The sequence below is a fragment of the Prunus mume genome, linkage group LG5 (assembly GCF_029339155.1).
Source record: "Prunus mume cultivar Tortuosa linkage group LG5, ASM2933915v1, whole genome shotgun sequence".
Lineage (NCBI taxonomy): Eukaryota > Viridiplantae > Streptophyta > Magnoliopsida > Rosales > Rosaceae > Prunus > Prunus mume.
Window position 1 is genome coordinate 2,462,794 of NC_142702.1, and position 27,660 is coordinate 2,490,453.

Below are 27,660 nucleotides of genomic sequence, written 5' to 3' on the forward strand. Positions count from 1 at the left end.
TCTCCTTGTTAGTGGCCCGGTGTCACGAGAATCGCCCACATCAAAGTTAGAAATATCGGCGCGGATAATGATTGGATCATAAATGGGGAGGATAACACGCGCTCTTCCTCACGAAGTAATGGGAATGACCCGATTTGATTAGTTCCGGCAAGCGTCCTGCTGTGGCGAAGACCGATGCGCGAGTGGAAGCGGACATAATGTTTGATGGAGTTGTTGGAGAGTTCCGGCCCGGTGGGACCACCAGCGATAGTGGAATCATGTTGATCAGCGTTGGTGAGGGTTAGGTGGGGGTGGGATTGCTCACATACTTGTCCGGTTTCCCCTCGCGAATAAGTCAGCCGATGATGTTGCGCGAGGCAACACAAGATTGATGTCGTGTCCACGGCTGATGAAAGCGAGGAAGACAGTGTTGGGCATGGGCTTCTGCCAGTCTCAGGGAGGCTTAGGTATTAGGGGCCTCGTGCACGGGACATTTTCGTAGGTGGTGTTGGGGTGGTGAAGACCTCGAACAGGGCTTGGTGAAGGAAGTGGGCCGTCACTTTTGCCCGTCTTGAGTTTGTGAGTAGTAGTGGTTGTTATGTCTACCCGTTTATTATTATTGAAGGTATCTGCTGGTAGTTATCCTTAGTTTGAAGTCTTGGGCACCTTAGGTATAAGGAGGAGTAGAATGTTGGGCGAGGTGAGGTGGAGTCTTGAAGCGAGGTTAGGGATCGTGAAAGATGATGTCTCTTGGGGTGGTAAGACCACTTAAGGATTGAAATACTCGACCTTGGCGTGTGCGCGGCCTGCTTCATTAATTGGCATCGTGTTCCAAGGTTCTTTGTGGACAAGGTGCTGAAAGTTAGACTCTGGAGCCACTCTTGAAAAGCAAAGCGGCACGATCATCGGTCTACAGGCGTGGCGTACTCGTGGCTGAACACGGCTGCATACTCGAGAGAACTCATCCTCACCTGCCCGAAGCATATCACGGTCGTCCCGCGAGTAGAAGCGTCGGTCTGGATCATGAAATGGTCCGAAAAGCTGTGCCAGGTGTCAAGCGTATTGATGGTGCGGAGGCTCGGCTGTAGAACCAATTCAGGCCGCACCGCTTTGAGGTAGATGGGAAGAAGAGGCACATGCCCTCGTCCGTTAAGCCCTTACATCCCATGGCAGACTGGAAAGAATGTATGTGGGTGAGGGGATCCTCCGTGCCAGTGTAGAAGGCAATGCGGAGGGGCTGGATCTCCTTCTCCTGGTGAAAATTAAGGATGCGCTCGGTAAAGGGCCCAGGTCGTGGCTTTGCCCAGAGTGGTTGGTGGATTCTTGGCTCTTGCTCATTCTCAGGCGTCGGACCTTCTCAAGAGAAGTCTCATTCTTAGGGTCGGCATGGGGAGAGTCTCTATTGCTGGAGAATGTCAGTGTGTGTGTGGCCAAGAGCTAGATAAGGTCGGGTCCATGAACTCCTCGGTGTGATAAGGCTCGCTCTTGGTAATCATGCTCCCAATCGTCAAGTCCCCCATACCCTCTCAGCGGGGACATGGGTTGGCTTTGAGTGGGGCCTAGGTGTGTCACCTTGGGTCTTGGAGATTAGGAGGATAAAGGGGTCCGTCGGCGGTCCGGGATCACGGTCCCAACAATCCTGTAGACCTTCGTTGGTTCGTGAGGCAGTTCCTTGGCGGGGGAATACGGAGAAGGCGCGACTTGTCGTCTGGATGGAGGGGTCCTTACCCTTGCTAGGCCCAGGCTGGATTGGGGGCCATGGTGGGAATGCTCCAGCTGGTTTGGTTGTGTGCGCTTTCGAGTTCTGGGTAGAGGCTGCGTTAGGAGCCACAGGCTTGGATTCAGTTCGGTTTAACCGAGGATCAGTAGTCGTGTTCGGCTCAGCATTCTGGAGTGAAGATGGTCACACCTCTCGGACATCTTGACCACACCTTTGGGCGGAGGAGTTCCACCTCGGCTGGAGGTTGACCTCGTTGATGGTCCCTCGGAGAGGTACCCTCACGGAGGATCTTCGTTGGCATCGCGGCTATCCTCGGTAGGCATAGGTGAGTGTGGAGTGAAGAAGAAGGCGAGGGCGGATAGGTGAAGGAGCCAGCAATTGGGCTGGTAGAGAAAAATGGGTTTCAAGTATTGGATTCCCACAGACGGCGTAAACTGTTGATGCTCCTTTCCGGGGAGGGTCAACAGAGATAGGGGTTGTCCTTAGCAAGAAGGACACGGGCCTTGGTAGAGGGCTAGCCTGCGGAAGACAAAAAGCAGAGAAAGCGATCGTCAAGCGGACACGGTGTAGTGCGGTGAAGAAACTCTCGATCTGAGTCGGCTAGGGGTAGTGACTTTGCAAAGTACTGATGAGTAGTGAGAGAGAGAAGTTACCATTTTCCTTAGTTCACTTCATTTCCTATTTATAGGGAAGTAAAGTAGGAGGTTTGCACAAAGTTCCGATGTGGGACTTTGTGCAAGTTGCTTTGTGATGATGACACGTGTCTCCGTGTTTCTAGGTTTGGCAGATTCGGAGCTTGGCGGTGGTTGTCCCTTGGAAGAGCATCTCCCTTTGGCAGGGAGGAAGACATGTCTACCTTGGTGTTCAATCACGCTTGGTTAATTATGGTGTAAACAGTAATTAAAATGAATGGCTAGACATCTCATAAGACCACTCACCCATCTTGGTCCCAAGATCGAATTATACAATGTAAACAGAGCGCAAAAGTACAGATTGAAGTGAAAGACACTCGTATCTAACCTCTAAATAGAAACGTCCATTTGGGAGTGGTTCACCCCTACATAAATAATAAATTTTTTTCTTTAAAAGGTGGAAGCATGGTAGTGGAGTTTACAAATGACATTCTGCATACTAGAAAATTAAGTAGGAAAGGAGGAGGATGAAAGATCTACTTGCTAATTTCCACTTCACAAGAAAAATTAGCTATTGAACCTGTCGAGAATCAATGATAACCTACAAAATTAAAAAAAAACAAGCAACAATCAGTGAAACTTATACTTTGGGTCAAACTTTATCTTCCTTAAGAAAGTTAAAAGGGAAATAAAGGGACCAGTGACACTAATCTACCATTCCTTCCCATTCGATGGTTGCCTTCGATTATCCTCCTTACCCGTTGTTTAAGTGAGAAGGTACAAGCAAAAATCTATGAATATTCAATAAAAACAACAAAACACATGGATCACATGGATTGTAGAAAAGTACCAAGTAGGCGTACAAAACTTGCCAGATAAGTTTGTCAACATAATTATTTTGCAGCAAATGCACTTCTACGTTTAATTATTTTATGAATGTCATATGTGAAAAATATAAACTTCTAACCAACTTACCACAAGTCTATACCGAGGTTAAAAAATGTGTAGCGGAAACTTTTGAAACGAGAGGACACCATCCATTACAAAGAGTGGAATCAAATCAACACCAAAGTTTGTCATTGTATCATTCTCCAACTTCCTTTCGGCAAATTGTATTGTGGCGTGTAGCCGGCCCAAACCAAAAGAATGGGGCAAAACCTCTCTATCTGCATCCCACAATGGTGTCTCTTTAAAAGTCAAACAAGAAGCAGCAAAGTCTTAGCCCTCCGCATGCTGTGAGTCTGTGACTGTTGGCTTGGATTCATTGAACTTGTTTGAAATTGAAAACCAACCATGACAAAAGTGAAAGGACATATACATAGAACATAGAGAGCAGAGGGAAGCCTCAGCTGTGCAAATTGCAAGCAAGAAAAGAAAATTGGAATTGGAGAGAAGGTGACCACTTTTCATAAACATAAGGTGCTTTTCTGTCAGGCAGGGGATCTTTGTCTTCTGATTTCATTTCTTTTTCCATCTTTCTTTCTCTCCAAAGCCATAAGGATGATGCATATATTACCTCCAAAATAAGGTGTACAAAATTTCAACCAAAATTTTCTTTGAATCTGTTGAAGAAGATTTCATTGGCCCGTACTATTCCACTTGTACAGTCAAAATATTTAAATAAATAAAAAAATTTATAGGCATGTAGTCAAAATATTAGACAGTAACATTAGGCTTCTAATACACAGAGGTTCCTCAGCACCCGAGAGAGGCAAAGCTTCCCATCTTATACTGTTGCTCTGTCTCTCTTCTCTTATTTTAATCTCTCCTCTCTTATTTTGCTCTCTCCGTGAAATTACAACATGACAACCCGTTCGTACAATTCTCTATCTGTATTTTTATTTGTAAATTTGAATGCGTTTGTTTTTCTTCTTTGTGAAAATTTGGTTTTGTTTTGTTGATTGTACAGCAGTGGCAAGATCCTTTCTTCTGGTGGCAGCGAGAAGAGGTTGCTTCCCCTCTCAGAGTTGTTCAGATTGAAGGAATCTCCATGATTCTCGTCTTTTCTCTGTTTTGCTGCTTGTAAATTTTTGGAAAACTATGGATGCCTAAGTTGATTATAACTATGGACATGACCCGCCCGAGCCACCAAGATACTCCCGGGCCGCCTAGATCCGCCCGAGCCGCCTGGCGCCGCCTAGATCCTTCGGTACGCCAGGCGCGCCTAGATCCTTCCGGGCCGCCTAGGCGCCCGCTAACTCCTGGCGTGGTGTCCTCCCATCTAGTGCCGCCGGCTCCCGGACCGCCCGAGCCGCCTAGGTGCCGCCTAGATCCTCCCGGGCCGCCTAGGCCCCCTAACTCACGGTGTCGGTGTCCTCCCCTAGCGCCTAGGCGATATCTCAAACAACTGCTCAAAATCTGGACGAGCTTGCTCTGGCCCTAGACGTTCGTAGTGATGAGTTCGAGTCCGATTCGCGAGAATATTTTTAAAAAACTGAGTATAGCCGACCGGCTATACTATTTTTTAAAAATTCAGAGAATACCGAGTAAAACCGCCCGGTAACGTTGTTCTCGCCATCATGCCAAGTAACAAGGAATAAGAAACCAGAAGTTTATATTTTGAAATGAGAAGAATGTTTGAGATAATAAGGAAGACTTGGGGTACATCAATATCAGGTATAGTTTTCTTTGAAAATTGAGATTAGGAAGACTTGAGATCAGGTAAAGTCCTTTTCTATCTGCCTCTACAGCTGGTATAGTTTGGATAGAATTAATTTACACCAATATCAGGTGATTTTCTTTTCCAGTAGTTTATTCATATCGAATATGTATAGTGCATTAGCAGGTGCTCATGTTTAAGAGTATTTTTAGCAATATTATATCCTGGAGGTGGGAGAACAGCTTTACTGGTCTAGACAACAAACATGAACATGTGATCAGAACCATTTATCACTTTGACTTCATCTGGTGGATTTGACTATGCTACGAATTAGATTTCTTCGGCTATCCTTGTTGAGGAAAAAAATTGGAAATTCTATACATATATAATCTAAATTACCTTAACTACAAAGCTTGTTCTTCTATTCCTTCACTGCTCAATGTAACAACGTTCATCCACAAAGTGTATTCACTTCTTAAAAATCTCCATATATGGCCTCAAAGAGTCATGAGGATCTCAAGGCACTCTTTCCAGCATTGTCTGACCGTGGCCCAGTTGCCTGACTCAAAGAAACTCAAAGAGTTTTCGTCGAGATTTGGCCTCATTGGTTGGCAAGATCTCATTTTATCACTTCAACTCAAAGGAATAAATGATGCTCTGCAAAAATCTGTGCTGATAAGTTCATTCTTTTAGAAGTTTATTTCTCTTCCTCAAAGCGAGTTCACGAAATCTTGTTAAGCTGCAAGCAAAGAGAAACCAGTTTAGTTTGGATAAGTCGTGATCACGAGGAACGAAGGGAACTAAAAGTGAAAGAAAGAAGTTGACTGTAGTAAATTCAAAATAAAATCAAACCCTATAGTAAGAGCAATCACTAGTTTACTGGGAAGCATAATGAAACTCATTTCAAAAAGACGTACCGGTTCAGAAGAACATTAGGATTGTAGGGAAACAGATTCTTTTGGTGTAGACCTTCAATAGAAATTTTAAGTGAAAGTAAGCACTCTTTGGCTTCTTCGAAATACTGTCCTCCATTTTGGGTATGCTTGCAGCCATTTTCATTTTCTTCATCAGGTTCATCATCAAGAAATGTGAGATGATTTTTTGTTGGTGCAAGAGAATCCTCTCCCCAGGAACTTGAGCCACCCAATGAAACTTTTCTTTTCTTGCAAAATGACTGATTTGTAGCTTGCCCACCCACTAGAAATTCCACAAATAAGCTCCATGAATCACACACTTTACGCAAGCACCTAAAAGAGAATGCATTAAGGATGGTAAGAAGCAAATGAAAGATTAATGCATCTTGCCTCTAGTAGGAAAAGATGGAACAAGAGTACAGGATTGAAAAGATCTGAGACACGGAAAAGTAAATTGCCATTCGAATCCTCCAATGCAACCTTTTCCTTTTCATCCCTATATAAACCCAAAAATCTTGTTAAAAGGAATCCATGATGATAACTTTTAAAACAATGGAAAACTAGGATATTAATTCCTTACTGTTCTGCACAACAAGGTACACAAAGCAGATGCAAGAGCACTTTGAATAATACATCATCCTACAGTTCAAAAACAAGCCAAGAAATGAGGACATGAGTCTAAAAATTGCAAGAAAAATACAACAAATGAAGAATACAGAACTGCAATTTTAGTACGTGAAATTGTTGAATAAGATGATGCATTCAGATAGACAAAACAAAATATGGATACAATTTTTCTTTTTTTGGGTCTGAGTGAATAGATTGCCTATTTTGCTTATATCACATTGCATATAAACATAGACAAAAAAACTCCTAGTTTCAAAGATAAAGAAGACATACCTCTTTGATATACTGTTGGATGAAGGATTTGGCAAAGTCAACACATTCTACAAAATACATTTCATGGTCCACTGTCATATTAGCTGGAAGATGCCCTTGAAGCTAGTACTAGAAAGAAATCAATAAAGCAGGAAGGCATTGGTGAGCAATGCCAATGCGCCTCCCTGCATGCGTGTTGACGACTAATTTATCCTTCCCTTTTCTTTATTACCCCAACCAAGACCACCAGGAATTATAAATCTCTCATTCCCTCTTCATTTGCCTCCCAATTCTCACTCTCTCAACAACAGAAACACAGTTTTCTATCTCTTCCTTTCACTCCACACGAAACAAACCCCTCATTTCTTATGCCTTTCCTTATTTTATGTCACCTTTCCTCCTTACGCTTTTGAGAAGCTTCCTGTATTTTTATCTGTAAATTTGAATGCGTTTGTTTTTCTTCTTTGTGAAAATTTGGTTTTGTTTTGTTTATTGTACAGCGGTGGCAAGATCCTTTCTTCAGGTGGCAGCGACAGAAGAGGTTGCTTCCCTCTCGAGTTGTTCGGATCGAAGGAATCTCCATGATTCTCGTCTTTTCTCCGTTTTGCTGCTTGTAAATTTTTGGAAAACTATGGATGCCTAAGTTGATTATAACTATGGACACGACCGCCCGAGGCCACCTAGATCCTCCCGAGTCGCCTAGGCGCCGCCTAGATCCTTCAGTCGCCTAGATCCTCCCGGGCCGCCTGGCGCCGCCTAGATCCTCGGCGGCCAAGGCGCCGCCTAGATCCTTCAAGGTCGCCAAGGCGCGCCTAGATCCTTCAAGGTCGCCAAGACGCCGCCTAGATCCTTCAAGGCCGCCTAGGCGCCGCCTAACTCCTTGTCGTCGGTGTCCTCCCATCTAGTGCCTTGGCGATTTTTGAACTTGCTCGAAATGCAGGCGGGCTTGCTCTGTGCCCTAGGCGTTAAATGAGGCGAGTTCGAGTCCTCTATCCGTGGCTACCATGGCGTCAATTTACGTCGTTTACGATTTTGCAATTTTTTTGTTTACATGGAAAAGGTTTACCAGAGCTAAACCACTGGATATATTAAAGTATAGCCGCACGGCTATGCCTCTAAAACTAGTGTTACAGGCACCATCTTGCCATTTCCGATAGGAAATGCATGACAATCACTCTAGCAATAATTATGACAATAGCAACTTTGGACCCTCACAAGTATATTTTTCTTAAATGGTGTTGAGAAGAAGTGTTGAACAATGCTTGAAGCTCCCTTTAAGAACCTTTGAGTAGAAAATATAAGGGGTTCTTCGATCTAGGTCCAGAATGATTAGCTGTCATTGAGTTTAATCCATGCGTTTTTGGTTTTAGATGTAAGTCCTTTGACTTTCATTACCTTTTTGTTGTGTCGATTTACCCATTGGGGTAAATAAAGAAAACACATTAAAAATCTAAATTTAATGCATTATTTCATCGAAATTGGATTTCAGAATTTAAATTTTCAATTCTTTCCTTGGTAATATTTACCCGATACATGGATAAAATTTAATTTAATTCATGACAATAAAAATCCACATATTATACCAATTATTCATTCAAGCACCCATATGAAATTATGTACCTAGCATACAGGTAAAGAGTTATTATTAGCAATGGAAAAAACTTAGTGATAAATCGTGTTAGCTATAAGTCAGGAACATAAATTAAAAGAGCTATAAGTTAGGAACATAAATAAGAAGACCACCTATAATTTAGATACAAAAATAGACAAATAAAAATTGTATGCTACCTATGAAAAAACATGGTACATAAAATACTATTATATGTTGTAAAAAATATGAAAAATACATATATATATATATATATACCTATGCAATAGGCAATAGAACAATATACTTACACCATATGATAATATATCTACAACAGTATGTAATATACCTCTACCATAGGGTGAACAAAAATAAAATTTGTTACCAATAAGTCATGTGCTAAACGATGTGCTACTGTATTTGCTTCCCCAAAAACATGTAAAATAAAGGCTTTTTAAATTTGTTGCATTTTCTACTTGGTTGGCTTTACATGAACGGTTTTTAACCATCGACCAATTACAAAGAAGAGGCTAGCAATTGGTGAACCAGTGTGTCTTGTGTTGGTCTACCAATGAATCAATGCACCCCTTGTTAGAATGTTGTCTTTTATAACAACAAAAATCTATTTTACTTTTGATCTGATTGAAAGAGTTTCACCAATTCTAACATTAATTTGAAATTAAACCGAATTGGATCCTTCCGGTAAACAAATTACTCAATTTCTTCATGGTTTCCCGACATTTTCTCAGCAACCAAACAAGAGAAACCACACTCACCGAAATGTAGTCGTCCGCGTCAACAGCACATAGGTGCCGAACTTCGGAGGACAAAGGCTTTGCCTTGATAGACATTGAGAGAACCCAACCAATCGAATCGACCAAGAGGCGAAGAAAAAAATTGAAGCTTGAGTTGAGAGAGCCTCAAGACCGAGTTTTTGATACTTGGAAACGCTTATAGAGAAGCAAAATGGTTGTGTCTGCAAGTGCAAGCTTCGTGTTCGTTTCTCTGTCCCATCATTTCACTCGCGAACAACGTTCCTCTGTGAGTTTTAGGAACATATTTAAAGAGTATAACCGTGCGGCTATACTAGCGAATATATTAAAGAAGCATAGCCTTGCGGCTATACCGTTAAAATATTTGAATACATTTAAGGAGTCTAGCCGCTCGGCTATACTGTTATTTGTCCAACAACCCGCTAGGATTTAGGAGGAGAAGCATCCAAAGCTGAATTTGTTTTTGTCTGGCGGTAGCCGGCCCAAACCAAAATAAAGGGGCAAAACGTCTCTATCTGTCTATGTCTTTGCCCTCTGCATGCTGTGAGTCTGTGACTGTTGGCTTGGATTAATTGAACTTGTTTGAAATTGAAACCAACCATGACAAAAGTGAAAGGACATATACATAGAACATAGAGAGTAGAGGGAAGCCTCAGCTGTGCAAATTGCAAGCAAGAAAAGAAGATTGGAATTGGAGAGAAGGTGACCACTTTTCTCTGCACTCCTAAAACTAATACCAGTTTTTTTATGTCCCCATTTTGACCAGACAACACACCATGCTGCTGCAGATAAAAAGAATTAAATGGTTCCATTTGTCTCCTTCTCTAAGGGATGGGATCAATTACCTCTTTCCTCCATCAGCAACAAAAGGGTATCTGCACTGCAGCCTAACTAGCTTTGCTTTCACTTCCAAGAGCCCTCTATCTTATCATCTCAAAGAGTTCAGTTAAATCTAGTCGAGCCAGAGAGACTACATCAACTAGTTTATAATGGACCACTGAGAGAGGGCCAAATCTAGGGGCCAGCTTGCTGGGTTAGGTGTGCTTTGGATCTACTTATTTAAATGACCTATTTTATTGTAAGCCAACATCTTCAATAAACTAATTACCAAAAAAAGACATCTAGGGTTTAGCAATCATCTTCACATAATCACATTCACTATACACAGAGGTTCCTCCGCACCCGAGAGAGACAAAGCTTCCCATCTTATACTATTGCTTCTCTCTTCTCTTATTTTGCTCTCTCCGTGAAATTACAACATGGCAAACCGTTCGTACAATTCTCCATCTGTATTTTTATCTGTAAATTTGAATGCGTTTGTTTTTCTTCTTTGTGAAAATTTGGTCTTGTTTGGTTGATTGTACAGCGGTGGCAAGGTCCTTACTTCAGTGTGGCAGCAATGAGAAGAGGTTGCTTTCCCTCTCAGAGTTGTTCAGATCGAAGGAATCTCCATAATTCTCGTCTTTTTTCTGTTTTGCTACTTGTAAATTTTTGGAAAACTATGGATGCCTAAGTTGATTATAACTATGGACACGACCCGCCCAGGCCACCTAGATCCTCCCAGGCCGCCTAGATCCGCCTGAGCCACCTAGATCCTCCCGGGCCGCCTAGATCCGCCCAGGCCGCCTAGATCCTTCCAGGTCGCCTAGGCGCCGCCTAGATCCTTCCATGCCGCCAAGGCGCCTCCTAGATCCTTCCAGGCCTCCTAGGCGCCGCCTAACTCCCTCGTCGGTGTCCTCCCGTCGGTGCCTTGGCCGATTTTTTCAACACTTCTAGAAATGCAGAGCAGGCTTGCTCATGCCCTAGGACGTTAAATCTGAAGAGTTTGAGTCCTCTATCCGTGGCTACCATGGTGTCCAATTTACGTATGTTTCTGATTCTGCAAATTTTTTGTTTGTTTACATGGAAAAGGATTATCAGAGCTAAACCCTGGATAGATTAAAGAGTATAGCCGGCCGGCTATACCTTTAAAATATTCAAATATATTTAAAGAATATAGCCGCACGGCTATGCCTCTAAAACTAGTGTTACAGGTACCATCTTGCCATTTCGAATAGGAAATGCAAGACAATCACTCTAGCAATAATTATGACAATAACAACTTTGGACTCTTCAAGTATATTTTTCTTAAATGGTGTTGAGAAGAAGTGTTGATCAATGCTTGAAGCTCCCTTTAAGAACCTTTGAGTAGAAAATATAAGGGGTTCTTCGATCTAAGTCCAAGATGATTAGCTGTCAATGAGTTTAGTCCACGCATTTTTGGTTTTAGATGTAAGTCCTTTGACTTTTATTACCTTTTTGTTGTGTCGATTTACCCATTGGGGTAATAAAGAAAACACATTGAAAATCTAAATTTAATGCATTATCTCCTCGTAATTGAATTTTAGAATTTAAATTTTCAATTCTTTCCTTGGTAATATTTAGCTAATGCATGGATAAAATTTAATTTAGGATTAACTACACTTTAGTCCCTAGAGGTTTAGTGTCAGTATCGAAATGGGCCCCAAGGTTTCATTTTAATCAATTTCGTATCCAACATTTCGAAATATTACCAATTTACACCAGCCGTTACATTGATCGTCAAAGTCAGACGTTAACTGCTAACGTGGCAGTCGTGGGACCCACCTCATAACCAAACAGTAGTTAGAAAGAGACGAGACGAATGGCAATTTCGGAAAAAAAAAATAAACTCTTTAAAAATATTATTAAATTAGATTTTTAAAAACAGAAAAGAAAAAAAAATTCCCTACTTTCTCTCTCTCGCTCTCTCTCTTTTTCTCTCCTCCTATCTCCCTCCCTTTCTTTGCCTAGAACTTGAAAACCCAACTTGTAACACCACGACTCCAAATTTATCCCCTATTCTAATTAATTTGAGCGAAATTAAGAATTTACTCGTGGGATAGGGGCATTTTAGTTATTTTCTTACCCGGAAGGAATTTGGGAATTCAGATGTACCGTTGCGTAGAGCAGCGAGATGAGTTAAATAGACACGTAGTGGGCTCGAATCGGAGTTGTAACGAGAGAGATCGATCTAAATACCCTCAGTGGCAAAAGCGTAAATATTTGGAAAGGATTTTCGATAAAAGACGGAATCTGCCCGTCTCTCACACTCTCTCTCCCGCGTCCCTCTCTCTCTCTCCTCGTTCGCGATGCCACCGCAGCCGACCACATTTTGGCCGGCCGTTCATTCATACGGCCACCACTCAGTCGGGACCGGTCCCAAAATGACCGGCGACTCCGCCCTACCCTACCCATTCTCCGATGTCACGGCAAGCGATATCGCGGAAATTGCAGAAAAATGGCGGTTTTACCCGATTTTCGAAGCTCGTTCCGCGATTCCGCCACCAAATCTTGCGATCAAGGTATGCTTTCTCACCTATTTTCCGTGATCTAGCTGATGGTTGGGTAGGATTGCATCGATTTTAGCGTAGGATGTCCGATCTTCGAATTGGATTTGGCCGTATTTGAGGAGATTCCGGCCATTTTGGGTATGTCCAAGAACAAAAGTGGCTCGCAGGGTTTTACATCTAGGATAGGAAGCTTGGCCGGCGGTTTGGAGTTTTCCGGCGCGGAAGTACTCAAGGCACCCCGCGCTGCTGGCGCGTGTGGCGGCGCGTGGGCTAGGAAAATGGACCAGCTCGAGGTTCTAAAATGATCTCCTGGTTCTCATGAGCGCGTAGGTGTGCTCGGATCTCATTTTGGGTATGTTAGAGTCCCGAACGGATATCGCATATCGCGTATTTTCCAGGTTCGCTAGGTTTGGACCGTTGGATGGTCCTGAGATTATAATATGTTGACCTAGGTATTACCAGGATCATATAGGATTCGACGGATCGTAAAACGGAGTCCCGGATACTCCGGAATTGTCAACCCTAGGGGTAAAGTTTAGTAACCGTCCGATCGTGCGATCGTGAGCGATCCGACCGTCCGATCTGGACCAAACTTGCAGGACATGTGTCCTAGAGCCTATAGAACCTATAGGAACTTTCGGATCGGAATTTGGAGGTTGTGAGCCCCGCAGGCCCGTTTGACCCTAGGTTGACCGTGAGACTTCCGAGATAGTCTTACCTTTCCTTGAGGGTTAGGATGACCTTAGTGACAGGTCTTGAGCGTTGTTGAGTTAAATGGATATTGTGGGTTTAGGATATAAATTGGTGAATTTAAATGAGGGAGTTTATGGAATGCTTTATTGGTTGATGTTACTATAGGATTAGAAATTATATAGTATATATTTAATTGTATGGATGTGTAATGGTATATAAAGAGATTGAATGTTAGTTTACAGTGCTATACGCACTACTCGTACCCCATATTGTGATTATGTCGAGGCCCTTAAACCCGTGCGGCTGGTGAGAATGTAGCCAGCCCAAGTGAACAATATGATGGTGGTGAGAATGTAGCCAGGCCCAAGTGATGTGAGAATGTAGCCAGCCCAAGTGACAATATGATGGTGGTGAGAATGTAGCCAGCCCAAGTGACAATATGATGGTGGTGAGAATGTAGCGGCACCCAAGTGAACAATATGATGGTGGTGAGAATGTAGCCAGGCCCAAGTGTGATATGATGGTTGGTGAGAATGTAGCCAGCCCAAGTGAACAATATGATGGTGGTGAGAATGTAGCCAGCCCAAGTGACAATATGATGGTGGTGAGAATGTAGCCAGGCCCAAGTGAACAATATGATGGTGGTGAGAATGTAGCCAGGCCCAAGTGACAATGATATGATGGTGGTGAGAATGTAGCCAGCCCAAGTGAACAATGTGATGGTGGTGAGAATGTAGCCAGCCAAAGTGAAACGATATGATGGTGGTGAGAATGTAGCGGCCCGGGCTGGTGAGAATGTAGCGAGCCCGGTGAGGTCGCACGCGTCTATGGATTAGCGGCGTGTTGACCCCATACGTGGCGGGTCGGCGTCCCGGCGTATGAGGAGATATGATTGTGTGATGGTGGTGAGAATGTAGCGGGCTGTGGTGAGAATGTAGCGAGCCCGGTGTGAGGTCGCACGCGTCTTTGGATTAGCCAACGTTGTTAGCGGACTCCCATCACGTGGCGGTGCGTCCGGACGTATGAGGAGATATGATTGTGTGAGGGCCGGTAAGAATGTAGCTGAGCCCGGTGAGGTCGCACGAGTCTTTGGATTAGCGGGCAGTGTTGCACCCACACGTGGCCGGGTGCGCCCTGGACGTATGAGGGGAGATATGATTGTGTGAGGGCTGGTGAGAATGTAGCCAGCCCAGCAGAGGTCGCACGCGCCTTGGATTAGCAGCGTGTGCGGACTCCCATCGAGGCGGGTCGTCCCGTCGTATGAGGGGAGCTATGTGATTGTGTTTGGTGTGTTGTGATGGATAAACCTTAGAATGTATGAATTTATATGGTTTATTTGATATTAGGAGCCAGGATTGATAGGAAAGAGCTACGTGTGGCTTGATCCCTTAGTAGGTACGTAGGCAGCCTGGGATAGCGCCTAGGTGCAGCCACGGCCTAGACACCACTTAGGTGGTTTTATCGAGTATGATGCGGACCTCGTGGTTGGTCCCGAAACTTGGTTGAAGTGAGGCTTGTCCTGTGGACTGAGTGAGTGAAGGTGTGTATGGATGGATTTTGAATTTGTTATATGCATGTTTGATGCATTAAGTTATTTTGAAAACAGTGTGGGCAGTCTGCTAGAATCATCTGAAGGCTGGAGGCCATTTATGTAAATTGCATGAGATTATATTGTGCATGCTGCTGGTTGGGTTATAAAATGTGTTTTATGCAGGTGGAAATTTTGGGGAATGTTCAATTTACAGGAGACTCTGCGAAATTTCGCAGAAAGTCCGTGCCCTTAATCCTCTTTGGTAAAGGAGGACATAGTTTTAAGGAGTAAACCCAGCGTGGGTGTGATGCCGGGGTCTCCGCAGGTTCGTCTCGGGTTCCGGGAAATTCGGGGCGGGTCCTGTCACAACTCACGTCTTCGACCCATCTCCGACCACCTCCCTACCCAACCACCATTGAAGCCATACAAACCCCACCCACATATCCGCCCCTCCCCGACTCACTATCTCATTCTCTCCCCTTCTCTTCCTGTTATTTTTAGAAATCCCCAAATTAGCCAAGCTCCCTGCTCTAATTCTCCATCTGTGCCCCATCTGTGCCTCTCCAATTTAAGGTTTCTGATCCGATCCTCCCCCAGTGCACCGACCTATCTCAGAAACCCTAATCCTCTCGGAAACAAAATTATCCTTAATCGTATTCTATTCTCACGCTAGGGTTTTATTCATCACTATAATTATCATTTCCGATTCTCTTGGTTACGTCAAACCCTAGCTATATATGCAGTGATGAAGCACACGAAGAGGAGAAGGAAGAAGAAGAGCTCGGTAGATCCGAAGCCAGATCGCCAAAGAAGACGAAGGCCAGAAGGTGAAATTGTTGAATAAGATGATGCATTCAGATAGACAAAACAAAATATGGATGCAATTTTTCTTTTTTTGGGTCTGGGTGAATAGATTGCCTATTTTGCTTATATCACGTTGCATATAAACATAGAAAAAAAAAACTCCTAGTTTTAAAGACAAAGAAGACATACCTCTTTGATATAATGTTGGATGAAGGACTTGGCAAAGTCAACACATTATACAAAATACATTTCATGGTCCACTGTCATATTAGCTGGAAGATGCCCTTGAAGCCAGTTATAAAGCTCCAAGAGACCTTTCTTTCTTAGACAGTAACATGAGGCTTCTAGCACTAGAAAGAAATCAATAAAGCAGAAAGGCATTGGTGAGCAATGCCAATGCGCCTCCCTCCACTAACCGACCTCTCCCTACATGCATGTTGACGACTAATTTATCCTTTCCTTTTCTTTATTACCCCAACCAAGACCACCAAGAATTATAAATCTCTCATTCGCTCTTCATTTGCCTCCCAATTCTCATGCTCTCAACAACAGAAACACAGTTTTCTATCTCTTCCTTTCACTCCACACGAAGCAAACCCCTCATTTCTTATGCCTTTCCTTATTTGATGTCACCTTTCCTCCTTCGCACCTGCAAGCTTCGTCTGTCTTCATTTGGAGAAAAAAGGACACGACCTGCCCTGCTCCCAAACTTGCCTAGATCCGCCTAGGCGCCGCCTAGATCGTGAAGGCCGCCTAGAACCGCCAGCCGCCCTAACTCCTCGGAGTCGGTGTCCTCCCGCCTAGTGCCTAGGGCGATATTTCGAACACCTTTGCTCAAAACTGGAACGGGCTTGCTCTGTGCCCTAGACGCTCGTACATGATGAGTTTGAGTCCGATTCACCAGAATATTTAAAAAAACCGAGTATAGCCGATCGGCTATACTATTTTTTATATAAAAAAAAAACTCCGAGTAAAGCCGACCGGCTATACTATTTTTAAAAAATCAGATAAAAACAGGTATAGCCGATCGGCTGTACTCTTTTTAAAATAAAACTAGGAAAAAACCTAGTATAGCCGCGTGTAAGTACTATACTATAGCCAACTTCAGGTTGTTCGCTTGGTTATTGCATGCTGCACACCTTTACAGTCACTTGATTCCTCTTGTTCTTCTTCTTATTGATGGTAATTTTATCACCTATCTCACGTCATCAGAGAACACTGTTATTTTCTTACTTTTATGAAGAAAATATGGGAAGATATGACATCAATTGTTGTTTTTTGAATTAGGTAGCAGTCCAATTGATGTTGTGGATCCAAGCTGGGAGTTGTATGTCCTGATCCAGAGGAAAACAGATCAGCAGGGGGAAATCTACAATATGTTGCTTTATATATATCAGTTGCTAGTTATGCATGCTCTAGAGAAACAGCTTGGTGCTTCCGTAGTTCAAATAAATTTCATTTTTTGTGCAATCTTGGTGCTGTTGAGTTTTAACAAGCCTGCTTGTTGATGGCAGATATTGGTATTGCCTCCTTATCAACACAAGGGTTGTGGACGATACCTTCTTGAGGTTCTCAATGATGTTGCAATATCTGAAAATGTCTATGACCTCACAGTTGATGAACCATTGGATTACTTTGAACATGTACGCACTTGTGTTGATGTACTGCGCCTTCATAAGTTCGATCCAATCAAGCATGCAATCAGCTCAGCGGTTTCGCAACTAAGGCAAGGAAAATTGTCGAAGAAGACACACCCTCCTCGACTCATGCCAGACACTAGAGTCATTGAGGATGTCCGGAAAAGTTTGAAAATCAACAAGAAACAGTTTCTTCAGTGTTGGGAGGTTTTCCTTTATCTCAGCCTTGATCATGTGGACAGCTATATGGATGATTTTGTGGGAATTATTTCTAATCACATGAAGGATGATCTTATCGGAAAAGATTCTGGGACTGGTGGGAAGTAAGTGATTGAAGTTCCAAGCAATTATGAACCCGAAATGTCATTTGTGATGTTCAGGTCACAAGCTGGTGAAGCTGCTAGTATCTGTTCAGATAGATGAGAATCAACCAAATCAGGAGGAGCAACTCCAGCAGTTAGTTGATGAGAGAGTGAAAGAGATCAAATCAATAGCCGAGAAAGTGTATGTGGAGCTCTCTATCATTGCTGAGGCATCATAAAGGACTTCGATTTTGGCGATGCCCTTGTACTTTACCAATTGATGCAATCTGTAGGGTGAAAGTGGTTTTGGGGTTGGAATATCGGAGGCTTATCTGTAAATCTTTGAGCTCTATGCTTGCATCCTAGCTTTTGTTATTCGAATATTTGCAGAACTTTATTACTTCTCATGAAATTGAGCAGCTAACGCTACCTTTAACGTGTCAATGTCGTTTTCATTCTCTGTAACTTGTATTTTTATTTCAATTTTGCATCGAGTTATAGGATCCGTGTTTACAAATAGAAAACAAGTCACCTGCTTTTTTCACATCCACTTTGTCAATTTAGGTAATATCTGTTTTGTACAAAGTAAAGTATCGTATATTGGAACAAAAACTTGCACAAGATATGTACTGATTAATGGAACAAAAACCTCTCCCGACGACATTTCGTCACATAGGAAACTTTCCTCTGGAGAGGTCTAATCCGGCAAATAGTTGCCGCCATAGACATGTGCAGACGAAATGTCATCGCGACAAGTCTTTTTGCTCTTTATTTATTTATTTTTTTAAATATAAAATTAGTTTCTTTACTTTTATTTTTTGCCCAACTTCTTTAATTTAATATATATGTCTTTAAGTAATATATTAGCCTTTTATAATTACTTCAATTAGTAATTATATTATTATTCGAATATAGACGCACCGCTATACCGTTTAAATAGAGATTTTCTATTTAAACCCCACACTTCTCTTTGTTCACCCCAATATTTAAATCATTAAGCTGTAAGTTTTATTATTGTGTAAAAAGATAAAAAAGGTCATCCAACTTTATACTTAACCCTAGTACATCTATACACACATCCCATACACCCCACCACTCTTCATATTAAGTTTTAGAAAAATAGAAACTCTTCTACATCGTATTGCCAGAGACGTAGAACATTGAAGAGCATGTCTTTTTAAAATCTACGTGGGAGCTAATGGAAAGACTTGTTAATTATTTGGCTGTAATGATCTTATTCTCTTCCCTTTGTTGATTGTTTTTGTTTTTTTGTTTTTTGTTTTTTTAAAATACCTAATGTTTTGGTAAAGTTGTTCTCTTTCTCTAGAAAATATTAAATTTCGGATTTGGGTTTGTTTGTGTTTTTTTTTTTTTTTGCTAGGAACAGTAATATTATTATCACTTCTAGCATTCCAGTGTGCATCTAAAATCATAATCCTATTGCTGCAACTTCAATAGTTGGATAATTTTTCTTGTTTCTTTTCCACTCTGATAAAAGCTTCAATGTATTCTCCATTGATGGCTGATCAGATGGCCTACTCCTAGTGCAAAGTGTAGCACCTAAAGTACCAGTTTTATCTCCTATCGCATTGGAACGTTCGTACCAACTTCATTCTCATTGTAAATTTCTCTCATAACAACTTCCCTTGACTTACTCTGTATGCTTGCTCTTGAATTCATCAACTTGCCATTGCTTAAAATTTCCAGCATGATCTCCCCAAAGCTATATACATTCCTCCTCTAAGGGTAGCTTGTGGGGTTTAAATAGAAAATTTCTTTTCTTTCTTATTTTTTCAGATTGGGGTGTATTTAAGGGTAGTTTAGGAAGATAGTGGAGTTTTCTTAGAAATTGTGAAATTTTAAATTAAAAGTTGGGGTGAACTTAGAACATGAGGTGAACTAAGAGAAGTGTGGGGTTTAAATAGAAAATCTCGTTTAAATATTCGAATGTATTTAGGAAATATGACAAAGGGCACCTAAAAAGATAAGCAACATCATTATGTCACTTCTCATACACATGCAACACACAAACAAGGCATAAATTTTCTCTCAACCCTAAGCGCCCACAGAGTAACAAAGCTAGAACGTAAATACATACTAGGTCTAATTGATTCATTATCTCAAGGCTCAGCTTTGCTACAGAGAAATCCATATTTTTATAGTTATATTTAAAGCGTATAGCAGCTCGGCTATAATCTATAAACATAATATTTAAAAGTACCGCCGCGCGGATATAAACAACAAATAGAATATTTTAAAAGAGAGTATAGCCGCCTGGCTATACTCCATAAATAGATCATTTTAGAAGAGAATATCGCCGCTCGGCTATTCCGTTTTTTAAGACGTTCATAAAACAATTCGAGACCATTCCTTGATATGTAGCTGAAGCGATGAATGTCCAGATCAATCGCAAAGTAGTTAGGACCCTGAATGTGAGAGAGCTTGATAAAGTCAAAACACATGGTTTTTATGTTTCATCTTCTTAACACTCAGCAACATAAATGTTCAATGTTTACCTTGTAAAAATTGTGCTGGGGGTGTGAAAGAACTGGTTTGTCATTATATGCATGCACAAGCTTCTTCTAAACAGAACTCCGACCGATATCCTCATGATTTACCACCCCAGCCAAGATCTTTAGTCTTTCTCTAAAAGGTACAGTGGAGTCCTTTGCAAATCCTTTAACCTTTTCCGGCTCATCGTCAACCATTTTCTAAAAGCATAATTCAAATATATCAACAGCCTGAGTGTTCCAATAGAACATAAGATCACATTTCCATCAGGGAGAGTACATCAGAATAAAGTACATGCCTATCCAAATGGATGAACTAGCATACAAAATGAAGTTACCTTGATGTTGTCCTGGAATTGAGGAGAGATGTCTTTATCAAAATTCTCAGAAACTTTGAAATACATTACAAGACGCATCCCCTCTCCATCACTATCACCAAGAAACATTGCAGCAGGATAAGTAGGCAACTGCAACAAGGCGCAAAGCAATATCATTAGATATTGACAAAATATACGAAACAAAACATAACAAGATAAATCAATTCTGAAAAAATACCTGTATGTTTACAATGAACACTTTCCCATTTGCTTTCACTCTAGGAAGCTCAGGATGCTGGGCAATGTGATGTATCTTTTTGGGGCATACTGACACATCAACACCTATTGGAGTATATGGACTGTAGTTCGGAGCAATTGACTTTCATTATCTCTGGATGGTAGACCAACAGAAAATAATATTATCATTAGCAAGGCAGAACAGAGTACTTAGTTGCAAATGTCTAAATTCAGTTAAGGTTGGTCTTGACAAAAGAAAAAACCAAAGTCATACTTGAAATAGTTCTCGCCACAGAATTTAAAAGTTGAGGGTGGAATCTCAGACCAAGATCCTAAAGTCGGCTTCTCTACTCTACAACATGGAATGAGATATCCTGGTCTAGGTCGATACATAAAACCTTTTTATTGACCTGTGGATATATCATTGAAATGTTCAGTAATATACATGTACATCAATCCCAATATTCTAAGTTTTCTTTCCATTCAAGGAAAATTGAATTATTTGAATGCTTACATTGTTCAATGGTTTCTTCTGCATCACAGGATCTGCTTTTAAAAAGAAAGTCTGAAAACGGTTGATGGCTTTCTCTGGGACTGCGGAACCAAACTCTGTGCACTTAGAATCTTATCGTCGAAACTTACAGAAGGTACCAATCGAGATAAGTCGGATTTCAGGGCATTGTCTTGAATTTTTTCATTAGAATCACGTCCATCCTCTGTAAGTCCTTTAAAGCTTCCATAAGAGTCATCTAATATATTCTTCCTCTTACTGCAAACTTCATCAGCCTTCCCTAAGTGAAAAAGATCATAGCCCAGGGAATTAATAAGCGAAAACCAATTTGATTTGCTGCGCTCATCTTTGCCCGTGATTTTATCTGATTTACCTCCATCAATTTTCATATAGCTTTGGTACTAAAGTGAGCAGATCTTTCGTACTAAAGTACTTGGCCACTTGAGATATTCCCAATTGGATTGCTTGTTAATGGAAAACCATCTGTAGAATAGGAGAAGAAAATTAAGAAAACAAAACAAAATCCTTTTCCAATAAGTAGCTCAAGAAAAATTACTTCAGTAGTAAAGAAATTTTGCAATCAAACAAGACCACAAGGCTTTCATTCTGTAATATGTAGTTACAGGCTGATGGCCATTACCTCCTCTGTATATCGATAATGTCATCATCCGAGTCGACTCCAGAATACTCACCGAGTCAAACCAAGCTTCCTCTTGGAAAATTACTGCAAATGAATAACTTTCAAAATATGAGATTCAAGAGCTATGAATTTTCTTGTCAGCACTATTGGTTGAAATTGAAGGATTTTCTATGTGACTTTATTAGACAGTAACATTAGGCTTCTAGTACTAGAAAGAAATCAATAAAGCAAAAAGGCATTGGTGAGCAATGCCAATGCGCCTCCCTCCACTAACCGACCTCTCCCTGCATGCATGTTGACGACTAATTTATCCTTTCCTTTTCTTTACCCCAACCAAGACCACCGGGAATTATAAATCTCTCATTCCCTCTTCATTTGACTCCCAATTCTCAGTCTCTCACCAACAGAAACACAGTTTTCTATTTCCTCCTTTCACTCCGCATGAAACAAACCCCTCATTTCTTATGGCTATCCTTATTTTATGTCACCATTCCTCCTTCTCACACACTATATACATGTCACCTTTGCTCCTTCGCACCAGCAAGCTTCATCTGTCTTCATTTGGAAATAAAAGGACACGACCCGCCCTAGCGCCTAGACCAGACCCACACAGGCCGCCGAGGCACCGCCTAGATCCGCCCAGGCCTCCTAGGCCCTCCCTAACTCTGTGGTGTCGGTGTCCTCTCCCTCCTAGTGCTTAGGCCTATTTTTCGAACACTACTGAAAACCTGGAACGGGCTTGCTCTGTGCCCTAGACGTTCGTAGTGATGAGTTCGAGTCCGATTCACTAGAATATTAAAAAAAAAAACCCCAGTATAGCCGAATGGCTACACTATTTTTAAAAAAAATTAAACGGCTCTACTATATTTTTAAAAATTAGGGAAAAAACGTATAGCCGCTCGGCTATACTATTTTTAAAATAAAATTTACCGCAGAAGTACTATTTTTCAAATAAAATTTTGGAAAAAAACCGAGTATAGCCATTCGGCTATACAATTTTTCAGAAAATATGAACCACCATTCTAACTTTTCTAAGAGAATGGATTCATCTTCATAGGAACCTTTGGATCTACCATATGAAAACCACCTTTGGCTACAATTTTTTCTCTTATTGTTCCTTCTTTTTGTGTAAAATTTTGATTTTATAACTATGGTGCACAAATTATATTAATTTAAGAAAATTTTGATAAATCACATCAACATGTCGTGTGGATATGTACACAAGCAATAAAATAACTTCTCAAGTGAGTCAGTGAATTACTAGAGTATTTTCATGATCACAAATTTATTGATTCGATTGAGCACTCTGGACATAAATTTGTTTTGGTAAGAGTCCATAAACATAATATTTTAAATGTATAGCCGCACGGCTATACCTTTGAAATATCATAATCTGAATTTAACATAAGAGTGATCTAACATATTCTTCCTCTTACTGAAAACTTCATCAGCCTTCCCTAAGCGAGAAAGCTCATAGCTCTGGGTACTAATAAGCGAAAACCAATATGATTCCCTGCGCTCATCTTTGCCTGTGATTTTATTTGATTTACCTTCATCTATTTTCATATAGCTTTGGAATTCTTCATACTTACACCCATTTCAACAAAGCGAGCAGATCTTTCGTACTGAAGTACTTGGCCACTTGAGATATTCCCAACTGGATTGCTTGCTAATGGAAAACCATCTGTAGAATAAGAGAAGAAAATTAAGAAAACAAAACAAAATCCTTTTCCAATAAGTAGCTCAAGAAAAAATTACTTCAGCAGTAATGATGTGTTACAATCAGACAAGACCACAAGGCTTTCACTCTGTAATATGTTTTTACAGGCTGATGCCCAATACCTTCATGTATACTGATAAAGTCATCATCCGAGTCATACTCCAGAATACTCACTAATTCAAACCAAGCTTCCTCTTGGAAAATTACTACAAATGAATAACTTTCAAAATATGAGATTCAAGAGCTATGAATACTCTTGTCAGCACTATTGGTTGAAATAGAAAGATAGTTGAAATCTGATGAAAGAAAACACATACCATTTGAATCATATTGAATGTGGTGCCATTGCAGCTGGTTGAGATGGAATGTTGAATTAGAAACCTTAGATCTTCTGTGAGTAGTTGTTGCATCATTCTCAAAGTCCACACGAACAGACTCACTGACAGCATGTCAGTATATTCCCCAAGTCTGATTCAGTTAGGATTTCCAACTACTCATCCAACTTATGCCAAACCATATTCTTAACAATTACATACTACTTTTACATGCTAAAATCTCTATTGCTCCCTCTAGTAATAACTTTTTGACCACATCCTTCTCTTTTGAGGATGCAAAACACATAATCAAAAGCAAATTTTTGTATAGCGGCCATCAGAAATTGAAGCGAGTTCATGATTTAGCTAAAGTCAGGAAAAAAAAAAAAGGACCCGCCTAGACCTGCCTAGGCGGCCACCTAGTGCCTAGGCCGATTTTTCCAACAGCCTAACTAAACAAAAGCACAGTTTATAGGTTTTGAGCTCCAACTATGAACATCATTACCGAATTTAACATTACAAAACAAAATCCACCACATGTTCTAGATTTATGTGCATCATAGATTTTCCAAAATAAGCAAAATATAAAGATAATTTAGTTAAAACTACAAGTAATCTGAATGCATTGCACTAAAAAGCAGGAGGCAGAGTAATTGAAGACTAAGCTTAGTGAAAAGAAAAACCTTGGGTTGAAGAAACTATCCCACCAGCCAGAGTCTGGGGCTTTAGGCTCGACTGGAACCAAGCTTAAGTTTTTCTTCAATTTTCCTATCTTTCTTGCTTTTCTTTGATTTCTTGGGAGACGCCATGATTGCTCAAATGAGGAATTGCTCACCTCTTTTTTGGCCTTGAACTTGAAGACTTTGATGGGAAGTGATTCGGTGAAGCGAGCCAGGCAGGGAGGGAAATATAAAGCGTATAGCCATCTTTGGCCTTTTTAAAAAATAAAAAAAATAGTATATCCGAACGGCTATACCATTTAAATAGTCTTTGAAGGAGTGTACAACAGCACCTGAGAAGCATGTGCTTGCAGACGCCACATCTCATAAACTAGACACTCACCCATGAGTTAATGCAATTATGTTCTGTGCTTCAATGCCATCGTGTATGGTCTTCTAGCCAGAAAGTCTTTTAAAGGAACACAAGAATAAATATTCCTCTTCAAAATCATTGGTTGAGAAGGAATTGGGCGTGGACAAATTAGAGATCTCTAAGAGATTTACAGAGCCCCGTCAAGAAGGCAACAAGAGAAGGATTCTAGAAAGACTTGATGCTGATGTACAAAAGTTGAGAACCCTTCAAATAATCGTTAGCAGATAGAGAGAAGTGAGATGCTTCTCTAACGGATTTACATCAAAATTGAAGCTGGGAGGCCATTGCTTTCATAAGGAGTTATGAACCAGGGAAGCAGAGGATAGCCAACCCCACCAACTAAGCATTCTCTAATCTCTACTCCTCCAGATAAAGTTTTAACATTTTCATTGAAACGCTGTCCACCTTCACAGAGCTTGAAAAACCCTGAACACTTTAAAAGTCTAGACACCGTCATGCCCCCAGGCCAACCAGTTACAATGTGAAGAAACCTCATCTCATGGTCAACAATTCCCTGCAACAAGAGCATCTGTAGTTGTCCTCCAGTCACACCAATCGTCTGATGTTTGAACAGTATGAAGGGTCATAATGATGAGTGTACCATCTATGGCTCCACAACATTTGGGCAATCCAAAGGCTTCTTCAAGTTTGGACTTTATTTCTTCCATTCTGTTGGAATCAGGCCACTTGAGATGGTGCTTGGCACGTTCTTCCAATGCTTCAATGAATCTCCAAGTCACCTGAGAAACTATGGACTGGCCTACCCCGAAGGCAACTCCCATTGATACTTGAGACCCATGGCTATACCCTTATTATATTTATTTTTTGACGAGTATAGCCGGCCGGCTATACTGTATTTTATTTATTTTTAATTTTTTAAAGCTTATAGCCGAGCGGCTATATTATTTTTAATTATTTTTTTATTTTTTAAAAGTATAGCCGATCGGCTATACTAATTTTTATTTTGTTTTAACGAGTATATCCGCGCGGCCATACCTTTTTTCATATTCAATTTTTAACGAGTATAGCCGCACCGCTATACTTTTAAAATATATATTTAGAGTACACTTTCGGCCGTACTGTTAAAATATTCGAATATATTTAAGTAGTATAGCCGACCGGCTATACTGTTATTTCTCCAACAACCAAAAGAAGGGGCAAAACGTCTCTCTGTGTCTGTCTCTGGTGTGTCTCTCTTTAAACGTCAAACAAGAAGAAGCAAGTCTTAGCCCTCCTCATGCTGCGAGTCATGTAACTGTTGGCTTGGATTCATTGAACTTGTTTGAAATTGAAACCAACCAAGACAAAACTGAAGGGACATATACAAAGAACATAGAGAGTAGAGGGAAGCCTCAGCTGTGCAAATTGCAAGCAAGAAAAGAAGAATGGAATTGGAGGGAAGGTGACCACTTTCCATAAACATATGGGGTCCACGCCATCTTTCTTTGATCTCTTCTCTGCACGCATAAAACTAATACCAGTTTTTTTATGTCCCCACTTTGACCAGACAACACACTATGCTGCTGCAGATAGAAAGAATTAAATGGTTCCATTTGTCTCCTTCTCTAACTTCTAACTTGTAAGTTGTAAGTTGTTGTTCATGGGATGGGATCAATTACCTCTTACCTCCATCAGCAACAAAAGGGCATCTGCACTGCAGCCTAGCTAGCTTTGTTTTCACTTCCAAGAGCCCTCTATCTTATCATCTCAAAGAGTTCAGTTCAATCTAGCAGAGCCAGAGAGACTACATCAACTAGTTTAAAATGGACCACTGAGAGAAGGCCAAATCTAGGGGCCAGCTTGCTGGGTTAGGTGTTCATTTAAATGACCTATTTTATTGTAAGCCAACATCTTCAATAAACTAATTACCAAAAATAGACATCTTCAATAAACTAATCATTAGAGGTGTGCTTTTGTGTCAGCAGGGGATCTTTGTCTTCTTATTTCACTTCTTTTTCCATCTTTCTTTCTCTCCAAAGCCATAAGGATGATGCATATATTACAGATAATGACCTTCCCTCAGTGGAGACCCCAAAAATGAGATGTTTCTCTTGGGCTCAGTTAAGTCCCACCTAACCTCCTTTATTTAATTATTGTTTTATCTCTCTTTTGCCAGTAACTAATTAATTAAAACGCTAAAACTAGTTGAAGCTGTCTCCCTCTTCATTCCAGAATTGGAACAATATGCTTCTTTTGACATCATCAAAGCCATAAGGATGATGCATATCTACACTACAAGCCTCCAAAATAAGGTGTACAAAATTTCAACCAAAAAGTTTATAGGCATGTAGTTGCAGAGGTGAAGATGTAAGAATTTTCCATGTGACTTTATTAGACAGTAACATTAGGCTTTTAGTACCAGAAAGAAATCAATAAAGCAGAAAGGCATGGATGAGCAATGCCAATCCGCCTCCCTCCACTAACCGACCTCTCCCTGCATGCATTTTGACGACTAATTTATCTTTTCCTTTTCTTTACCCTAACCAAGACCACCAGGAATTATAAATCTCTCATTCCCTCTTCATTTGCCTCCCAATTCTCACTCTCTCAACAACAGAAAGACAGTTTTCTATCTCTTCCTTTCATTTCACACGAAACAAACCCCTCGTTACTTTTGCCTTTCCTTATTTTATGTCACCTTTCCTCCTTCTCACACACTATACATGTCACGTTTGCTCCTTCGCACCAGCAATACTTAATATAAGTTATAACTACAAATCCTTTCTCTCTCTCTCTCTCTCTCTCTCTCTCTCTCTCTTTTGAAGCAAGTTATAGGATCACCTTTTCAGAGCTACACATATCTCCCAATCGGCTCCATTATCCCAGTACTAGCTAGAACTATAACTATATACACATATATAGCTTGTCTCTAGTTCTGAAGAAAAATGGCCAGCTGTTTTGTTCTCTCCGATGTAGAA

General features: G+C 40.9%; 2 pseudogenes; both read right to left on the reverse strand.

Annotated features, from left to right (window-relative positions):
- The window catches only part of LOC148916627 (protein ANTAGONIST OF LIKE HETEROCHROMATIN PROTEIN 1-like), a 47,842-nt pseudogene extending 22,094 nt beyond the window's left edge, over nt 1-25,748 (reverse strand).
- LOC148916629 (uncharacterized) lies at nt 2,903-23,786 on the reverse strand (annotated as a pseudogene).
- Nucleotides 25,749-27,660: the final 1,912 nt, after the last annotated feature.